The following is a 16,228-nucleotide window of genomic DNA, read 5'->3' as shown; positions in this document are numbered from 1 at the left end:
CAGGTGAGGAAACGCTGGCAGGATATCCGGTGCTGGACGCGGAGGATCGCATGGGTCGTGCTGGGGGACTCACCTGTGAGCCACAAGAACCGCGGGCGCCGCCGTCTGAGCCACCTCCACAGGCGTGTGCTGCCGGTGGTCTTTCCAGACTTGGAGAGGCACTTACAGGAGATGCAGCAGCCGGAAGGGGGTAGGTACATGTGTGTTTGTTGTGTGTCACCGGCATTTGTAAGGGCACAGTAGCATGAATTCACTGCCAGGGTTTAAAGGTGCTGTGCAGATCCAGTTTGCCCCAGTATAGCGCTGCGCTCCTGCCACCCTTCCCCTCCTTGCAATGTGTTCCCTGGTCTGTGTGTAGTCACTCCTTCACAAGGTAATGTAGGCTGGCGCTTTGTCCACGAGAACTATGCCTGTAGCATCATGTGTGGGGGTGGTGTGTAACAGGTTTTGGGACCTTGCCTGTGCCCTGTCCAGTTCACTGCATGTGGGTTCCATGTCAGTTGGCACTGATGCTGAGTCCAGACATGGGAGTTAGTCTCTCAAGTGTCATGCCTTACAGCGCGCATGTCCTATGTAGTGGCCTGTGACATGATGTGCATGAGTGTGCGATACGCATAGTGCAGGGATGGTGGCGTGTGTTGCAGTCATTACCATTCAGGAGCATGGAGTTGTGTGGCTACTACTGTCCCCTGGGGCACCTTTTCCTCGGTGTTGTATGTGTCATCCCAAAACGTGGACACTCTCAGTGTCTACAGCGTAGGTTGTGCTCTGTGCCATTGTCTCCTGGCACCATGTATATAGACGTGAAATTTAGTACAGGTGTCCACTGTGCAGCCTGACCTGAATGTCCTTCTTCATACTCACAGTTGCCAGTGCCTGTGTGTCTTGTTATACTCATCTGAGGATGGGCACTGGTACCTCATTATTTGTACAGGCGCACCTTGGGTGTTTGGCGTCCAATCTTGCATTTTGCCTGCCCCTGTGTTTATCACCCAGACTATGAGATGTTGGTGCCACCTGTGTCTCAACAATTTGCCTCGTGTAGGGGGTGGTTGGGGCGGGCAAAGCCCATATATCAAATCCTGATTTCTACTTGCTGGGTCTGGGCAGTGTGTGATGTTTGTCTGGACATACACTCAAGGTGCAGTGACCCAGTCATGTTGGGCATGTTTTCAGCATTACCTATGCCGCATGTGTCTCAAGTTCATGGATATGGTCCCAGGTCATCCCTATTTTCGCCAACGCTGTGTGGTGCAGATGCAGTGCTGGATTGTCCCCAGGGCCTGGGTGCTATGTCAGACTCCGTTTCCTGTCATTTGCTATTGTCTCATGCTCTCCATGGTATTTCAGTGGCATGGTGGCTCAACCAACTGTGTGTTTCATGCCCTACATCGGTACCTTGTTTAGTGGATGTTAGGGATCTTCCTTTTCAGGCTATGCAATGTAACCTATGTAGATTGGACTCATGTGACAGATGTGTACAGGTGTCTGATTAATTTCTGTCTCTCCACCCTGCCCACAGCATCGTCGGGGGACACAGAGGGAGACATGGACACAGACCAGGCGGAGGGACCGAGCACCAGTGCCAGCCGTGACATCGTGGCTGGCACATCGAGTGGGACAGAGGCGGAGGAGAGTGCGGCCGAGGACCTGTCGACTGGCACGTCAGCCGCCTCCCACTTGCTCGTGTCCCTTCCCAGCGTGCCCGGTCACCGCATGTCTCCTTCATGCCAGGCACCGCACCCCCTGCCCCTGTCTCCACTGCTGCTGCCTATGCCGAGTCTGTGGACATCCAGCGGCAGCTGCAGGTTGGTCAGGCTGCGATCCTTAATGTCCTCCATGCCCACGGCCAGACCCTCAACAACATCGAGGCATACTTGGAGGGCATTCATTCATCGCAGGCTGACCAACGCAGCTTGCTGAGGTCGATAGACTCGACACTGACTGCAGCAGTGGGTCTCCTGCAGCGCGACCTCCCACCACCTACCCCTGCCCCATCCACACTTCCCACTCCCATGCCTGTCCCACGTACACCCAGACGTCGGCATGCACCCACATCAACAGACACAGGCACCACACCAGCAGGGAAGGTCCACCGCACTCCTCCTGACACGCACACACAGGGTGAGGTAGGCACACCCACTGGGTCGGGGGGCAAACGTGTGACACGCAGCCAGAGTGGGAGTCCGCATTCCACCCAGTCCACTCCCTCCAAATCCCCTCCCCTCAGCTCTCCTGGACACCTCTCCCCCAAAGACTCCTTCATGGCCGCTCTGTCCCTGAGCCCCACAGTGACACCACCCCGCAAGCGGTCAAGGAGGTCCCCGGTCAGGGTGCTTGATTCCCCCCCCTGTCTACACCCTCCCACAGTGGCGCTGCGACCCATCGCTCTGACCCCCCCCCTCCTTGGGGCCTGTGGATCCTTCGGGTGCAAGGGAATCCCTGGAGGACCTTGCAAAGGTGTGTAGTGCCATCCTGGCCTCCGCCTTTGGCCCTGCCCCACCCCCTGTGGTGGAGTCCTCCATCCCTGCACCCACAACGCCTACCCTTTGCCCTGATGTCCCTGCGGTGCCTGGTGCTTCCCCCCCCCCTGATGCCCTCACCCCTGTGGAAGACGACGGCATGTAACTGTACAGGCAAGCTAGGGGACACGCATCCCACTGTGTCCCCCATCCAGCCGAGACTTATTGACTGCCCTATGGGCTTTGTGAATATTTAACTGCCTGCGATCCACGGACACTGTGATCATGCTGAATAAAGCTTTACTTTTTTTTTCATTCTGACACTACTGCTATGCTGGTATTGGTGTTGGTGGGGCTGCTACATGGTTTTGGGTGGTGTTTATGTGTTGGGTGTGTGGGAAATGTAGTAGTGGGCTGCTCATTTGGGGGACCCTGGGATCTGTGTGCCATCACAAGGTGTTAGCTAACTTTCTTTGTTCATGTAAGCAGTTACTGCATGGTGCAATTGTCCCAGGGTGTATTCCTCCCTCTGTGTACCCTGATATCTTCCCTGCAGGGTGTTCCCAATATTTAGCGCAGAGCTGTGTCTACATGAGCTGTGTGTGTGACGGAGCCCTTCTACTTTGGCCATGCATGCAGGGCCATGTCTCCACCTGCAACATTCGTGGCATCCTTGGTGATCACTGTACATGTGTATGGAGTCTGTTGACATGAGTTCATGGGGACATGTTCCCTTGTAGGCAGTATGCATGTGTGTACTTCGAGCCTCACACACATGTGTTACACCCCTCCTGTCTCAGGGCACTGCTGGGAGGACTCTGCACCCACCCCTCCTGTCTCAGGGCACTGCTGGGAGTGTTAGGCACCCACCCCTCCTGTCTCAGGGCACTGCTGGGAGGACTCTGCACCCACCCCTCCTGTCTCAGGGCACTGCTGGGAGTGTTAGGCACCCACCCCTCCTGTCTCAGGGCACTGCTGGGAGTGTTAGGCACCCACCCCTCCTGTCTCAGGGCACTGCTGGGAGGACTCTGCACCCACCCCTCCTGTCTCAGGGCACTGCTGGGAGTGTTAGGCACCCACCCCTCCTGTCTCAGGGCACTGCTGGGAGGACTCTGCACCCACCCCTCCTGTCTCAGGGCACTGCTGGGAGGACTCTGCACCCACCCCTCCTGTCTCAGGGCACTGCTGGGAGTGTTAGGCACCCACCCCTCCTGTCTCAGGGCACTGCTGGGAGGACTCTGCACCCACCCCTCCTGTCTCAGGGCACTGCTGGGAGGACTCAGCACCCACCCCTCCTGTCTCAGGGCACTGCTGGGAGGACTCTGCACACACACCTCCTATTTCTGGATATGTACGCTTGGAACATACACGGTGGGGGTACGCTCCATGCATACGCGGGTGAGGGTACGAGTCGTACTTACACTGTTGGGGTGGGGGTACGCTCCATGCATTCGGGGGTGGGGGTACGTGTCGTACTTACACTGGTGGGGGTGGGGGTACGGTCCGTACGTCCGCGGGTGAGTGTACGAGTCGTACTTACACTGGTGGGGTGGGGGTACGCTCCATGCATACGGGGTGAGGGTACGAGTCGTACTTACACTGTTGGGGTGGGGGTACGCTCCATGCATACGGGGTGAGGGTACGAGTCGTACTTACACTGTTGGGGTGGGGGTAGACTCCATGCCTACGGGGGTGGGGGTACGTGTCGTACTTACACTGGTGGGGGTGGGGGTACGGTCCGTACGTCCGCAGGTGAGTGTACGAGTCGTACTTACACTGGTGGGGTGGGGGTACGCTCCATGCATACGGGGTGAGGGTACGAGTCGTACTTACACTGTTGGGGTGGGGGTACGCTCCATGCATACGGGGTGAGGGTACGAGTCGTACTTACACTGGTGGGGTGGGGGTAGGCTCCATGCCTACGGGGGTGGGGGTACGTGTCGTACTTACACTGGTGGGGGTGGGGGTACGGTCCGTACGTCCGCGGGTGAGTGTACGAGTCGTACTTACACTGGTGGGGTGGGGGTACGCTCCATGCATACGGGGTGAGGGTACGAGTCGTACTTACACTGTTGGGGTGGGGGTACGCTCCATGCATACGGGGTGAGGGTACGAGTCGTACTTACACTGTTGGGGTGGGGGTAGGCTCCATGCCTACGGGGGTGGGGGTACGTGTCGTACTTACACTGGTGGGGGTGGGGGTACGGTCTGTACGTCCGCGGGTGAGTGTACGAGTCGTACTTACACTGGTGGGGTGGGGGTACGCTCCATGCATACGGGGTGAGGGTATGAGTCGTACTTACACTGTTGGGGTGGGGGTACGCTCCATGCATACGGGGTGAGGGTACGAGTCGTACTTACACTGGTGGGGTGGGGGTGGGCACCATGCCTACGGGGGTGGGGGTACGGTCCGTATGTCCGCGGGTGAGGGTACGAGTCGTACTTACACTGGTGGGGTGGGGGTATGCTCCATACGTACGTGGGTGGGGGTAGGGTCTGTACATATCCGTCCCCACGCTATGTGATGCTTGTGCGTGCCGTACCCAGGCCTTTGGCACGTGGGTACGATCCGTCCCGCCATTGTTGGGGTGACATGGGTGTGGGCGTGGTACGTCTCGTACCCACGCTCTTCAGGCGTGGGTACGGGACGTACCGGTCTGGTTGTGTTGCCGGTTCGTGTGGTGACGGACTTCCGTTGTGGCGGTCGCTGGCTTAGCTGGACACGCCCCCACCCCCTCGTAGTGACCAGGGCATGGGAGTCAGGTATGTCCTGGGCATGTGTGCTGTGTGACTTTGGTGGGGGTTTTGTGGCCTGCCCTGGTCCTGCCACCCCCACCCCACCCCACTTTCCCCCCTCCCTTAGTTATTCTGACCTTCTGCGGCGTCTGCGTCCGAACCTGTAGAGGAGGTCGACTGCTATGAGGGCCGGGATGACACGTAGGTTCGGGTCCATGTCTGTCCGTCGCGTACGGGTCCTCCTTGTTCGCGTCGTCCTGTCTGTCCGTCGCGTACTGGTCCTCCTTGATCGCGTCGTCCTGTCTGTCCGTCGCGTACTGGTACTCCTTGATCGCGTCGTCCTGTCGCGTACTGGTCCTCCTTGTTCGCGTCGTCCTGTCTGTCCGTCACGTACTGGTGGTCCTTGTTCGCGTCGTCCTGATTTCCCGGAAGTTTTTGGCAGCCGGAAAATATTCACCGTGCGGGATGACGTCGGTGCGAATCGTAATTCCTGGTTCGTGAATGGCAGGCTGCGCGCGTCCCGACGTCACGTCGGCGCTTTCCCGGATCGCATTTGTAGGTTTATTTTGTTCGGTCGGGCTTTTTTACGATTCGTACGGAAAAGTGTTCCCGTGCGAATCGTAATTCCTTGTTTGTAAATTTTGACGACCGGGTACGCGTCGGACGGAGAATATGCTCCGTCCGACGGTTCGTACCCGGTTTTTACCGGATTGTGATCGGCACCTCAGATTGCCCAACTTATTGAGGTTAAGGATAATGATGCCCCAAAGTTAGGAAACTCAAAGGTCCCGTCATTGATGTTCGCAGATAACACCCTTGTAATGTCTAAGTCGCCGATGGGAATACAGAGGGTCCTGGACAGCTTTGTCATCTTTTGAAATAAAAGGGGGCTGGAGATAAATACCTTGGAGACCAAGTTTATGGTCTTTAACGCAGCCAAGACAATGCGATCCAATCCTTGTTTAGATGGCATTGTGCTCGAAATGGTCTCTGTATTTGACTATCTGGGTGTCACTCTGACCGAAAATATGGAGTGGGGGCCACAAATCGCCAGAGCCAAGCTTAAGCTAGCTCAGACCTCTGGAGGAATTGCAAAATTACTTAGAAATTCCTCCTCTAAACCTGCTGGGCCCATAGTACAGATTTACTAAGGCGCAAGCCAGGGGGGCAACAATGTACGGGGCCGAACTTTGCGGTCATTGCTCCTGTAGTCAAGTGAGTAAAGTAGAGAACAGCTTCCTGAGACAGATCCTGGGTCATCCTTCTAGTACCCCCTTAATCCCACTGAGGCTAGACTTAGTTATTAAACCAATTGGAGATGAGATTGTCTAAGACCATTAACCTTCTGGTGCAGATTGTGGTTGACCCCGGAACTGACAGAATATCGGTCAGAAACAAAAGATTTACTGGGTTTTCTGGGGGTGGAAAAAATCCCTTGATTTGCATACATATGGGGAGAGTGTAGCAGGCTAGGAAAACCAAGTCTTTGGAGTAACCAAGAGGAAGCATGCTCTGTAATCTCATGCGCTGAATTGGTGAAAACCTACCGAATATATGAACTGGCAGTCATCCATGTGAACTCGGCCACAGGTCATCGGACAGCTGAATTCCTCCTAATAAAAGACGAGTACAAATTTGAGCCCTTCCTGGATGACATTTTACCTTTTTCAGCGAGAAAATATGTCCAGTTCAGATTTGGTACCCTTCCACTCCGTGCCTTTACCTGTAAATGGTCTGAAACTTCCCCATGAGGGTGCCCAGCCTGTGACTACCAGGAGGAGTCGGACTTCATGTCTTATTTTTTTTGCCCAGGCTACAAACTTGCAAGACAGCGCTGGCTCATACAGTTGTGCAGGAACCTAGGGTTTGTGCATTGCCAGGAGGCATTCAGAGTTCTGAAGTTTGGCACCACAAGCCCAGTGTCTTTGCTTTTTCTCGTATTTTAAACGCAATGTGGCGTAGGTGCTGGACTTTCTTTAAAAAAGCTACACTAGATGCAAATGCGTAAATTCCTTTTACTCTTTAATAGTTAAAAGAAAAAACGTTTTTACCACCCTAATTTTAATTAATGTATATGTAATGTGTTTTAAACCCCTTACTGCATGTATAACTTTTTTATTCATAATGCGAGTAGTAGTGTTTTAATTGGATTCATTGATTCCATGACTTCTGCCAAGCACTCCTCGGTCTCCCAGAACTAGCTAGACTTTTATTGGACTTATGCTCTGTTTTCTTTTTTATGTTATTCCCCTATCAACGCACGTGTACTTTCTTGAGGGTACTGACCTTGCGCAGATGTTACAACAGATTGTTGGCCTGGTACTTAAAGATGATGTACATGTATTTTTGTATCTTGGAAGGATTTTTTTTTTGTAATCAATTTTAACTTGTTAAGATATTTACCGTTTTGTATGCATATTTTTATGGTCTCTAATGACCGAAATAAAGGTTTTTGAACTGAACCTATACTACTGTTAGGGATATTTGGCACAGTGTTCCTTTTAGTTTGCACATATGTGCCAATTCTGTTTTTCATATTTTTGCCCATGTTAGGACTGTGTCCTTCTTTTGGCTTTTGATGATGGATGCATTTTCTAAAGAATATAAAGGCCACACAACAGGACTCGGGGCAGAACAGCCAACTTCTAAGGCATACCACTGGGACTTGCATCTGCCTTCTACCTTGGCCCACCATTATGCTTTGGTACATGTAAATACAATTCATCGGTTCTGGAGCCCTGTTGTCTGTGTTTTCTTTGCGTCACTCCAAGGAAGGTTGGAAAAGTTGTTCCCTGACAGGCCTAACCACAGTATTGAAAAGTGATTAAAGAGGATAGCACAAAAGGAGGAAAGGCCAACTAAAAGAGAGCAATAGTAATCTAGATGAGGAAGAACCAATTTTAGAATATGGAATTCTACTGATGAAAATGATAGAACAGATTTTCCAAATGTTACGCAGCTGTAATCTGCATGTGCTTGCAACCAAGACAATTGGCCTGAAAATGGGTATAGTAAAAAATGGCACTCGAATTGTGGGCAGAGAAGGAAAGAAGCAAATAAGTGGAGGAAAGTAAAAAGAGGAATGGAGGGCACAAGGTGAGGTGGGAAATTATAGAACTTCACTCTCTTTGAGGTTTAGATGTAGACGGTGAGTATTTATCCAAGATAACTATTAAGGGGTCGATTCCGATCCTGGAGAAACCGGGTACGAACCGTCGGTCGGAGCGTTTTCTCCGTCCGATTCGTACCCGGTAAAAACACCATACAAACATGCAAGTACGATTCGTACGGAAACACCATTTCCGTACGAGTCGTACAAAACACCGACCGACACAAAAACACATACAAATGTGATCCGGGACGGCGCGTACGCGACATGCGGACGGAGTTAGGCAGCTTTTTACGTACCAGCAAGTACCATTCGTACCAACAGCACTCCGGACGGCTATATTTTTATGGCACACAAAAAGTGCCGGTAAAGCTAAGTACGCCGCGAAGCGTGAGGAAAAGGGGGCCCGGTACGCGCCGGACACCCCCCCAGCCCCCCGTATGTCCGCGCCATACCCCCAGCCCCCGTATGTCCGCGCTGTACCCCCAGCCCCCCCGTATGTCCGCGACGTCCCCCCAGCCCCCCCGTATGTACGGTGCGGACCCCCACCCCCATATGTATGGTGCAGACCCCCACCCCCGTATGTACGGTGCGGACCCCCGCCCCACCCCCGTATGTACGGTGCGGACCCCCACCCCCGTATGTACGGTGCGGACCCCCACCCCACCCCCGTATGTACGGTGCGGGGATGTGTCGGACACTTTTTCCGACCCGAGGACGTGTCGGGGTATATTCCCAATGCGATTCGTATGGTGTTTTTTACATACGAATCGTACTTGCCAGTTTGTACGGGACTTTTACGATTCATATGTAAAACAATCCGGATACGATTCGTATGGGGAATATTTCTCCAGGATCGGAATCGACCCCTAAGTGTGTTGTCTGTCAGTCATACTTCAGCTAATCACCAGGGGGCATATTTGCAACAGGCAGCGATAATTATCGCTGACCTTGTATACTGCATTTTTTTCTATCACTGAAATATTTCGCCAGGCTAGCATTGTATTAACAACGCTTAGTGCTATGGCGATGTATATTCCAGCGATAGCGCCCTTTTCCATGGAACATCGCTGGTTTTCCAGCGATGTTCCATGTAAAACGGCGATATGCTTGATGATCGACCCTGTGGTCGTATCACATGAATACACCTCCCATGGGGCATATCAACAAGGGCTTTATCTCTGCTTTTTTGGCTTTAAAAGCCAAAAAAGGAGAGATAAAACTAGCGCCCTATCAACAACAGGGTGCTAACATGCAAATTTGCATGTTAGCACCCTTTTACTCTACGCTTCCCCTTGCATCTCTAATGAGATGCAAAGGGGGCGTTCCAGAGTAAAATAATAGGAGAAATGTCGCTAAGCGACATTTCTCCTATTATCAAGAATGTCGCTAACCCTGTTAGAGACAAAAAAAGCAGCGCTAACCGCGGTTAACGCTGCTTTTTTACGTCTGGTGGGGCATATCAACAACAAACGGCGATAATTATCGCTCAGCGCTCTTAGCGTGAGGATAATTATCGCCGGCTAGCGTGAATTTTTATCGCTGAGATAGCGTGCTATTAGCAACGCTTATCTCAATAGCGATAAAAATCTACACGCTAACAGGCTAACGTGAGATTATCGCTGGAAACCCAGCGATAATCACACGTTACCTTGTTGATAGGGACAGGCAAACTTAGCCATGATATCCTCCTTCCATAGGATATCATGGCTAAGTCTGAAAATTTGCAGATGTAAAAAAGCAGCGTTAACTGCGGTTAGCGCTGCTTTTTTTGTCTCTAACAGGGTTAGCGACATTCTTGATAATAGGAGAAATGTCGCTTAGCGACATTTCTCCTATTATTTTACTCTGGACGGCCCCCTTTGCATCTCATTATAGAGATGCAAGGGGAAGCGTAGAGTAAAAGGGTGCTAACATGCAAATTTGCGTGTTAGCACCCTGTTGTTGATAGGGCGCTAGTTTTATCTCTGCTATTTTGGCTTTTAAAGCCAAAAAAGCAGAGATAAAGCCCTTGTTGATATGCCCCGGTATTTTTCTGACTTAGCCATGATATCCTATGGAAGGAGGATATCATGGCTAAGTTTGCCTGTCCCTATCAACAAGGTAACGTGAGATTATCGCTGGGTTTCCAGCGATAATCTCACGTTAGCCTGTTAGCGTGAGAATTTTTATCGCTATTGAGATAAGCGTTGCTAATAGCACGCTATCTCAGCGATAAAAATTCACGCTAGCCGGCGATAATTATCCTAGCGCTAAGTGCGCTTAGAGATAATTATCGCCGGTTGTTGTTGATATGCCCCTACGTTAGGTATGCCTTAGTCAGGAATTTAACAGACGTTAAATTCTTACGTTAAGGCATAATTAGCGCGAATAAAATAATCGCTTCCCCCATTGTAAATATTGCGAAGCTGCCTTCACAATATTTAACTATGTTGTTTCCACAGACACGCCTACTTTGCATCTCATTAGCGATGCGAAGTTAGGCGTGCTGGAAACGGGAGCAAAATCAGCAAAACACGCGATAGCGTGTCTCTGCTGATAAGGCGATACAATTATCGCCGCTTTTCGGCCGAAAACGCCCGCAAAAGTGGCAATAATTTTTTAGCGCCGCATTGTTAATATGCGCCCAGGTACTCTGGCTAAAAGTAAGCCATTGTAACTTAATAGAGAATTGTTTTAAAGTGTTAGAAATCCAAACATAAATTGAAAGTGAAGACTTGATTCACATAAGTAAAGTAGGCAGCTTCAGAGTGTGTTTCCTTGAATGTGCACAATTTTAGAGGAAGACTTCAAAAATAGAGACATTTTCTTAAGTACTGTCATTAATTCAGTATTAACTGTAGAAGCCATGAGTGCCTAGCGTAGCTTGGCACTATATTGTTGTTGCACACTGTGTTACCTGTTTAATATTATACCTGTTTCTCCTATGAAAGTAGATTTTACTTTTCATGCATCTTTTTCTGGTGTAAAGTTTAATGATAATAATAATAAAAAAGAGAAAAGCTCATAATGCTCCAGGTGGGTTTTCAGCACCAATAAGGGGCCACATTTGCATTGGTTTAAGAAGAAACTGGTCATTTGAGAGGAATTTAGAGGAGGCTTCCCATGTCCTTACTTGAACAAAGAATGCTTTCAATAGTGTGTAGGCATACTGCAGTGTACGCCAATGGAAGATTGCAGCATGTTGTCTTCTTTTGTGCACAAAGTTGATTTTCAAGACGTGGCAATTGGACAGATGAAGAAAATTGTATTTCCTGTGACACAGTTCCCTTCTGCAATGATTGGGCCAAAAATGAGTAAAAGAAGACAGGTCTGTGAAGACAGAAATAAATAACAGCAATGGGTAAGAATTGGAGACGATAAAGCAGTGAAAGGGTCTGGAGAGTATGACGGCTCTTCACTAGTTGAAATCAAGAAAATAACAAAATGTGTTCTCTTTACAGAAACATGAATTCAGAGTACTCACTACTGAGGTAAAAGCTATTTTAGGTAAACTGTAAAAGATCTGTAGGTACTTTGGGTCTCCCATAGACACCTTGCTTCTCTGCAAACAACTTTAATAAGGTGTGCATTGGGCCTGGGTGGAGTTTGTGGAGTTTCACTCCGTGGAATTCTGTGGAGTTGCCAAAAAATGCTCTGCTAAATTCCGCAGAGTTCCGTGAGCAGGCAGAGTTAGTGCTAAGTAAGGGAACCTGAGAGGTGGTATGGATGAAGTGACTCCCGAGCACAGCAGGGAGGAGCAGACCCTCCATACACATCTTCTCTTTTTCTTATTCAGGTGCAATACTCGCTGAAGCAGTATTTGACCCACCCTCCTACACACAACACACACGTGAGCCCGTAGTTCTTTTCATTCAGACTTCATGACTGTTTTATCTGCTTAAAAAACTTAGAAAATATGAATGTGTCCGGAAGAAAATTACAGGTTAAAGAGTTAATAAACATCATGCAAAAGTGTGGTGATCTAGACAAGTGGAAAGCTAGATGGATGAGGAAAAAGGAAGAAGCACAGGCAAATAGAACAGCCTCTGAATATCTGGAGAGTTCAGAGAGTGGGTTGTCTCGATGTTCCACATGAGGCAAATAATAATTAATCACATTAGCGCGATCTAACAGACATCTATGGGAAGTCTGAGACTAAGGTCACCCCAGTGCATGAGCTGTACTTGGTCCTTTACGTAACCCTGGGCAGAGCTGGCGGAGCCGGACTACGCGGAGGTCCATGGAGATGGGACCCAACTCTGTGGAACTCCACTCCGCTCTGCCACCCTCCTCCACCCTCCCTATTAAAAATTATTTAGACATTAATTAAAACAAAAAACACACTTACCTGAACTGCGGCGTCCCCGGGCTGCCCTCCTCCTCTTCCTCGCGTCTCTCTCTAAACTTGGGTGATCATTGCGAAAATTGCACATGCACGCGTGCCCGCACATGCACATTTCTTGTTGCGGAATACACGGTGTTAGCATCGGATCAATTGATAAAAAAGTCCTGCTTTTAGTAGTCCAGCACATGGCAGAGCAACTGTTGCCTGCATTACTAAAATACACAATAAAAAACTTGTTACAGTTTCGGAGTCACCCATTATCAGATCAACATAACACAGTTACCCTCTGTCCACCCTTAACGCTTCCTGTGATAGAAACACACAGCCTCAAACACATCTGGAAGACTGCAGCAGTAAATCACATATAGCCAAAGGATGTAATGCCTAAGAAACAAGTCAAATGCACACACTCATAAATACAAAGGCTTAGCAGAGAGCCTGCATTCATCCCAAGGACACAATACCAGGGCAACTGGCCAGTTGCATTCATCAGATAAAGCCCAAACAATGCCAGTAGTAAGAGCCACCCTAGATTACACACACACAAAACACCCGGCCACCTGGACCACCTCAGAATGTGACCTCCTGTTGGTATTTATGGCCTCTTCTATCAGGTTGGGTCAAGCATCTAACATGTAATTTATGGCCCACTGTACCACTATTTCGCGCTCGGGGGGGATGAGTGCCTCTTTATTGCACCTGCTGTATACGATAACGCATGCCATGTACTTAATACAAGTTGAATTTCAGCACGCAACTGTAAGAGTTGTGGCTGCTATTCCTGGCCATTATTGTTTAATTAAACGTAAACTGTTCCTGATTGCCAAGCATGGCTTTTCTCCTTTTTGATACTCAGAACTTGCATGCAACATTTGACAAGCCAGATAGGAGCTGATCACAGCGGATATCCAGACTGCAACCTGATGATAGGAGGATCAAGCTGCCCAAGCCCACTCTGTGCGCATCTTTGGTGTGGCAGGCACCTCTCTTTACTGCAAACATGCCGGCTCATGGCGGGCTGAATATATTAACTAGGGGCCGTCAGAAAAGGTAAGACCCTGCGATTAGCTTTTCTTTCCTAAATTATATGAACAGCATAGTGTGGCAAACAGAAGCGATAACCGTAAACATAGATTCATTCAGCACTCATAGATACTAGTGGCCTGGAAGTACATTTTGTATTATTATTAATTGTGGACTAGTCACCCAGTACTCCTGATCAGAGAGGCCTGGAGGTACTCTTTAAGCATAAAAATAGAATCACCCAGCACTTCTGATTATAGAGGCCTGGAGGTAATTTTAAGCATAAAAATTGTTTCGCCAAGCATTCCAGATCAGTGTGGCCTGGAGGTATGTGAGCCTCAGCCTCATATTTTTTAGTTAATTGCGAGCTTAGTGCAGGGGGGTTCTTAATGCCCCCCGTATCTGAAAGGAGTGTTGAAAGGAGAAAAAGAAAAACTAAACTGTTTTCAATTTGGACCAGGCACAGTGTAGCCAGGAGACTAGGCTTAACTCTAATAGAGCCCAGGAGGAGCTGTATGACAATTGTGCCCTTGAGTTAAGGTAATTATGGACATATGTGCCATATGAACGAGGAATGGGTGTTGTCTGAATGAGAGAAACCTGCACTGCAGGAGTGCATTAATATTGTCTGCATCATTGTTGTCTGAAGGGCAGAAGCATGCGTTGCCAAAGCGCATTCTCATCCTTTGCATTATCGTTGTCTGTGGTCAAGAGGAGCCTGCTTAACAGGATCGCATTGCAGTTGTGGCTCCCCTTTAAGTGATACCTTAATCAGCTGTTTACATTGCTGTGTTTGCACCCTGCTAGCAAATCCCACCCTTTGTAGACCCCTTTTCTTATGTGCCAGCTGCTCACCAAGCCCTAGCATGTACTATTAAAGGACGCACCCCAGCTTACATAACAAACCCTCTACAAATGGGTACATTGTTCATCCCATTGTCAAAGTGCATGTTTTCTTGTGCACACGTTATTCTTTAGGGATCCTCCATGTGTGAATCATGGTCAATACACATGCTCTCTGGTGCGTATTGACAACTTGCAAAACTCTGTGAAACTGTGCTATCTGAGATCCCTGACTTATAGCTTGGAGCTCTTATATACACTTCCCTCAAATAACTCATAACTTTGTAATAATTGTGTTTGTAAGTACTAATCTGCACCAGAATTCATACATTTGAATCTAGGGGAAGCTTTCCTATGTGTATTACTAACAAGTAACCCGTGTGTCTGTGGTAAATAATTTAATTACCGGGACTTAATTTGATACAGAAACATAATAAAAATAGCTCAGTAAATAAGAGGCAGAATCCGTGGTATTAGAGGTTCTAAATGGGCTTTATTCCAATGGTCGATTATAATCGGTTGCTCCAGGTTCCATCACCACGAAGGTTCAGGAAGTGAAGTACATACGTTATTGACAATCAATTACTTTTATACAATAGGCATTACAGTGAGGCCAATACAAGAGGCGTAACAATTGATAGTGGTGATAATATATTCATACGTAGCAAAAATAGGCGTAACTGGGAGTGATGAAAGAACGTCATCAGATGTGATGTCATAAGAGGGTGGTTACATGAAAGAATTTCGCAATGTCAGCAGAAATACTTGGCAGATATGCGCGCGCAGCAGTATGACGTGTGATTGACGTGCAACTAGGGGGTGAAGGGGACTTGACATTTAGCTCTACATGTGGCGACAGAAGTCTGGAGGGTCAAGTCAACCTAATCCCAAATCATATCTAACATCCTATGTTTAAAGAACTATGTTATCCAAAAGAGAGGTCTCTTAGAGTAGAATCTTATTCTATACTGACTATACTGACTGTTAGTGCGTGTACAAGCGTCTAAGTGTCTACACTAGATGCGAGGGCGGAATCTTCCATAGTAACAGGGCTATGAATTACTTGTATGAAGACAGAGAAGTCGGGCCTTTGCTTGGTAGCTGGAAGAATGTTTACTTAAGCTACTAGACAGGAATGCATTGGGCAGGGAGCGGAGCAGATAATTTCCGAAGGTGAAATACAGTTCTTGGCAGGCAGCAAGCTGATGTCAGGCTTCGTGAGCCGCGCAGAGAATGAGACAAAGTTCATGGTCACAGATGCAGGCTCGGACTGGAGCTTTCAGAGGCAGAAGGCAGGAAAAGCTTGATGACAGAATCAGGGCCTACTTGCCTGGACTGTAAAAATGGCATAAGTGAACCATATAAAGGCGGTGGCCTTTCGTACTTAGGAATGGAATATCCGGCCCATTCATGGCGGATCAACAGAGGACATGTTAACGGTGGACGCACATGTATTTGCGTCTTCATAACTGGAACTGGAGGGAACATACATGTACTTGTAACATGCACATAGAACCGTTGGGGTCCAAGATAGGGGACATAACTGACCAGAAAAATCCATATTTCCACATTCCCTCCTTGTCCCCTACTTGCCCGTCAAGAGATATCAATCTTCATCAATCCATTGATCTGTTCATATAGCATCATTTGTTCTTCTTTCTTCTTCCGGGATCTTGAATGAAAATCTTGATGTGGAATGCACGATGTGGCACACAGACCACAAATCGC

This window comes from Triturus cristatus, chromosome 4_2, assembly GCF_964204655.1.
Source record: "Triturus cristatus chromosome 4_2, aTriCri1.1, whole genome shotgun sequence".
Classification (NCBI taxonomy): Eukaryota; Metazoa; Chordata; class Amphibia; order Caudata; family Salamandridae; genus Triturus; species Triturus cristatus.
The sequence above is the reverse complement of the archived record's forward strand: the minus strand, read 5'-3'. Positions refer to the sequence as shown.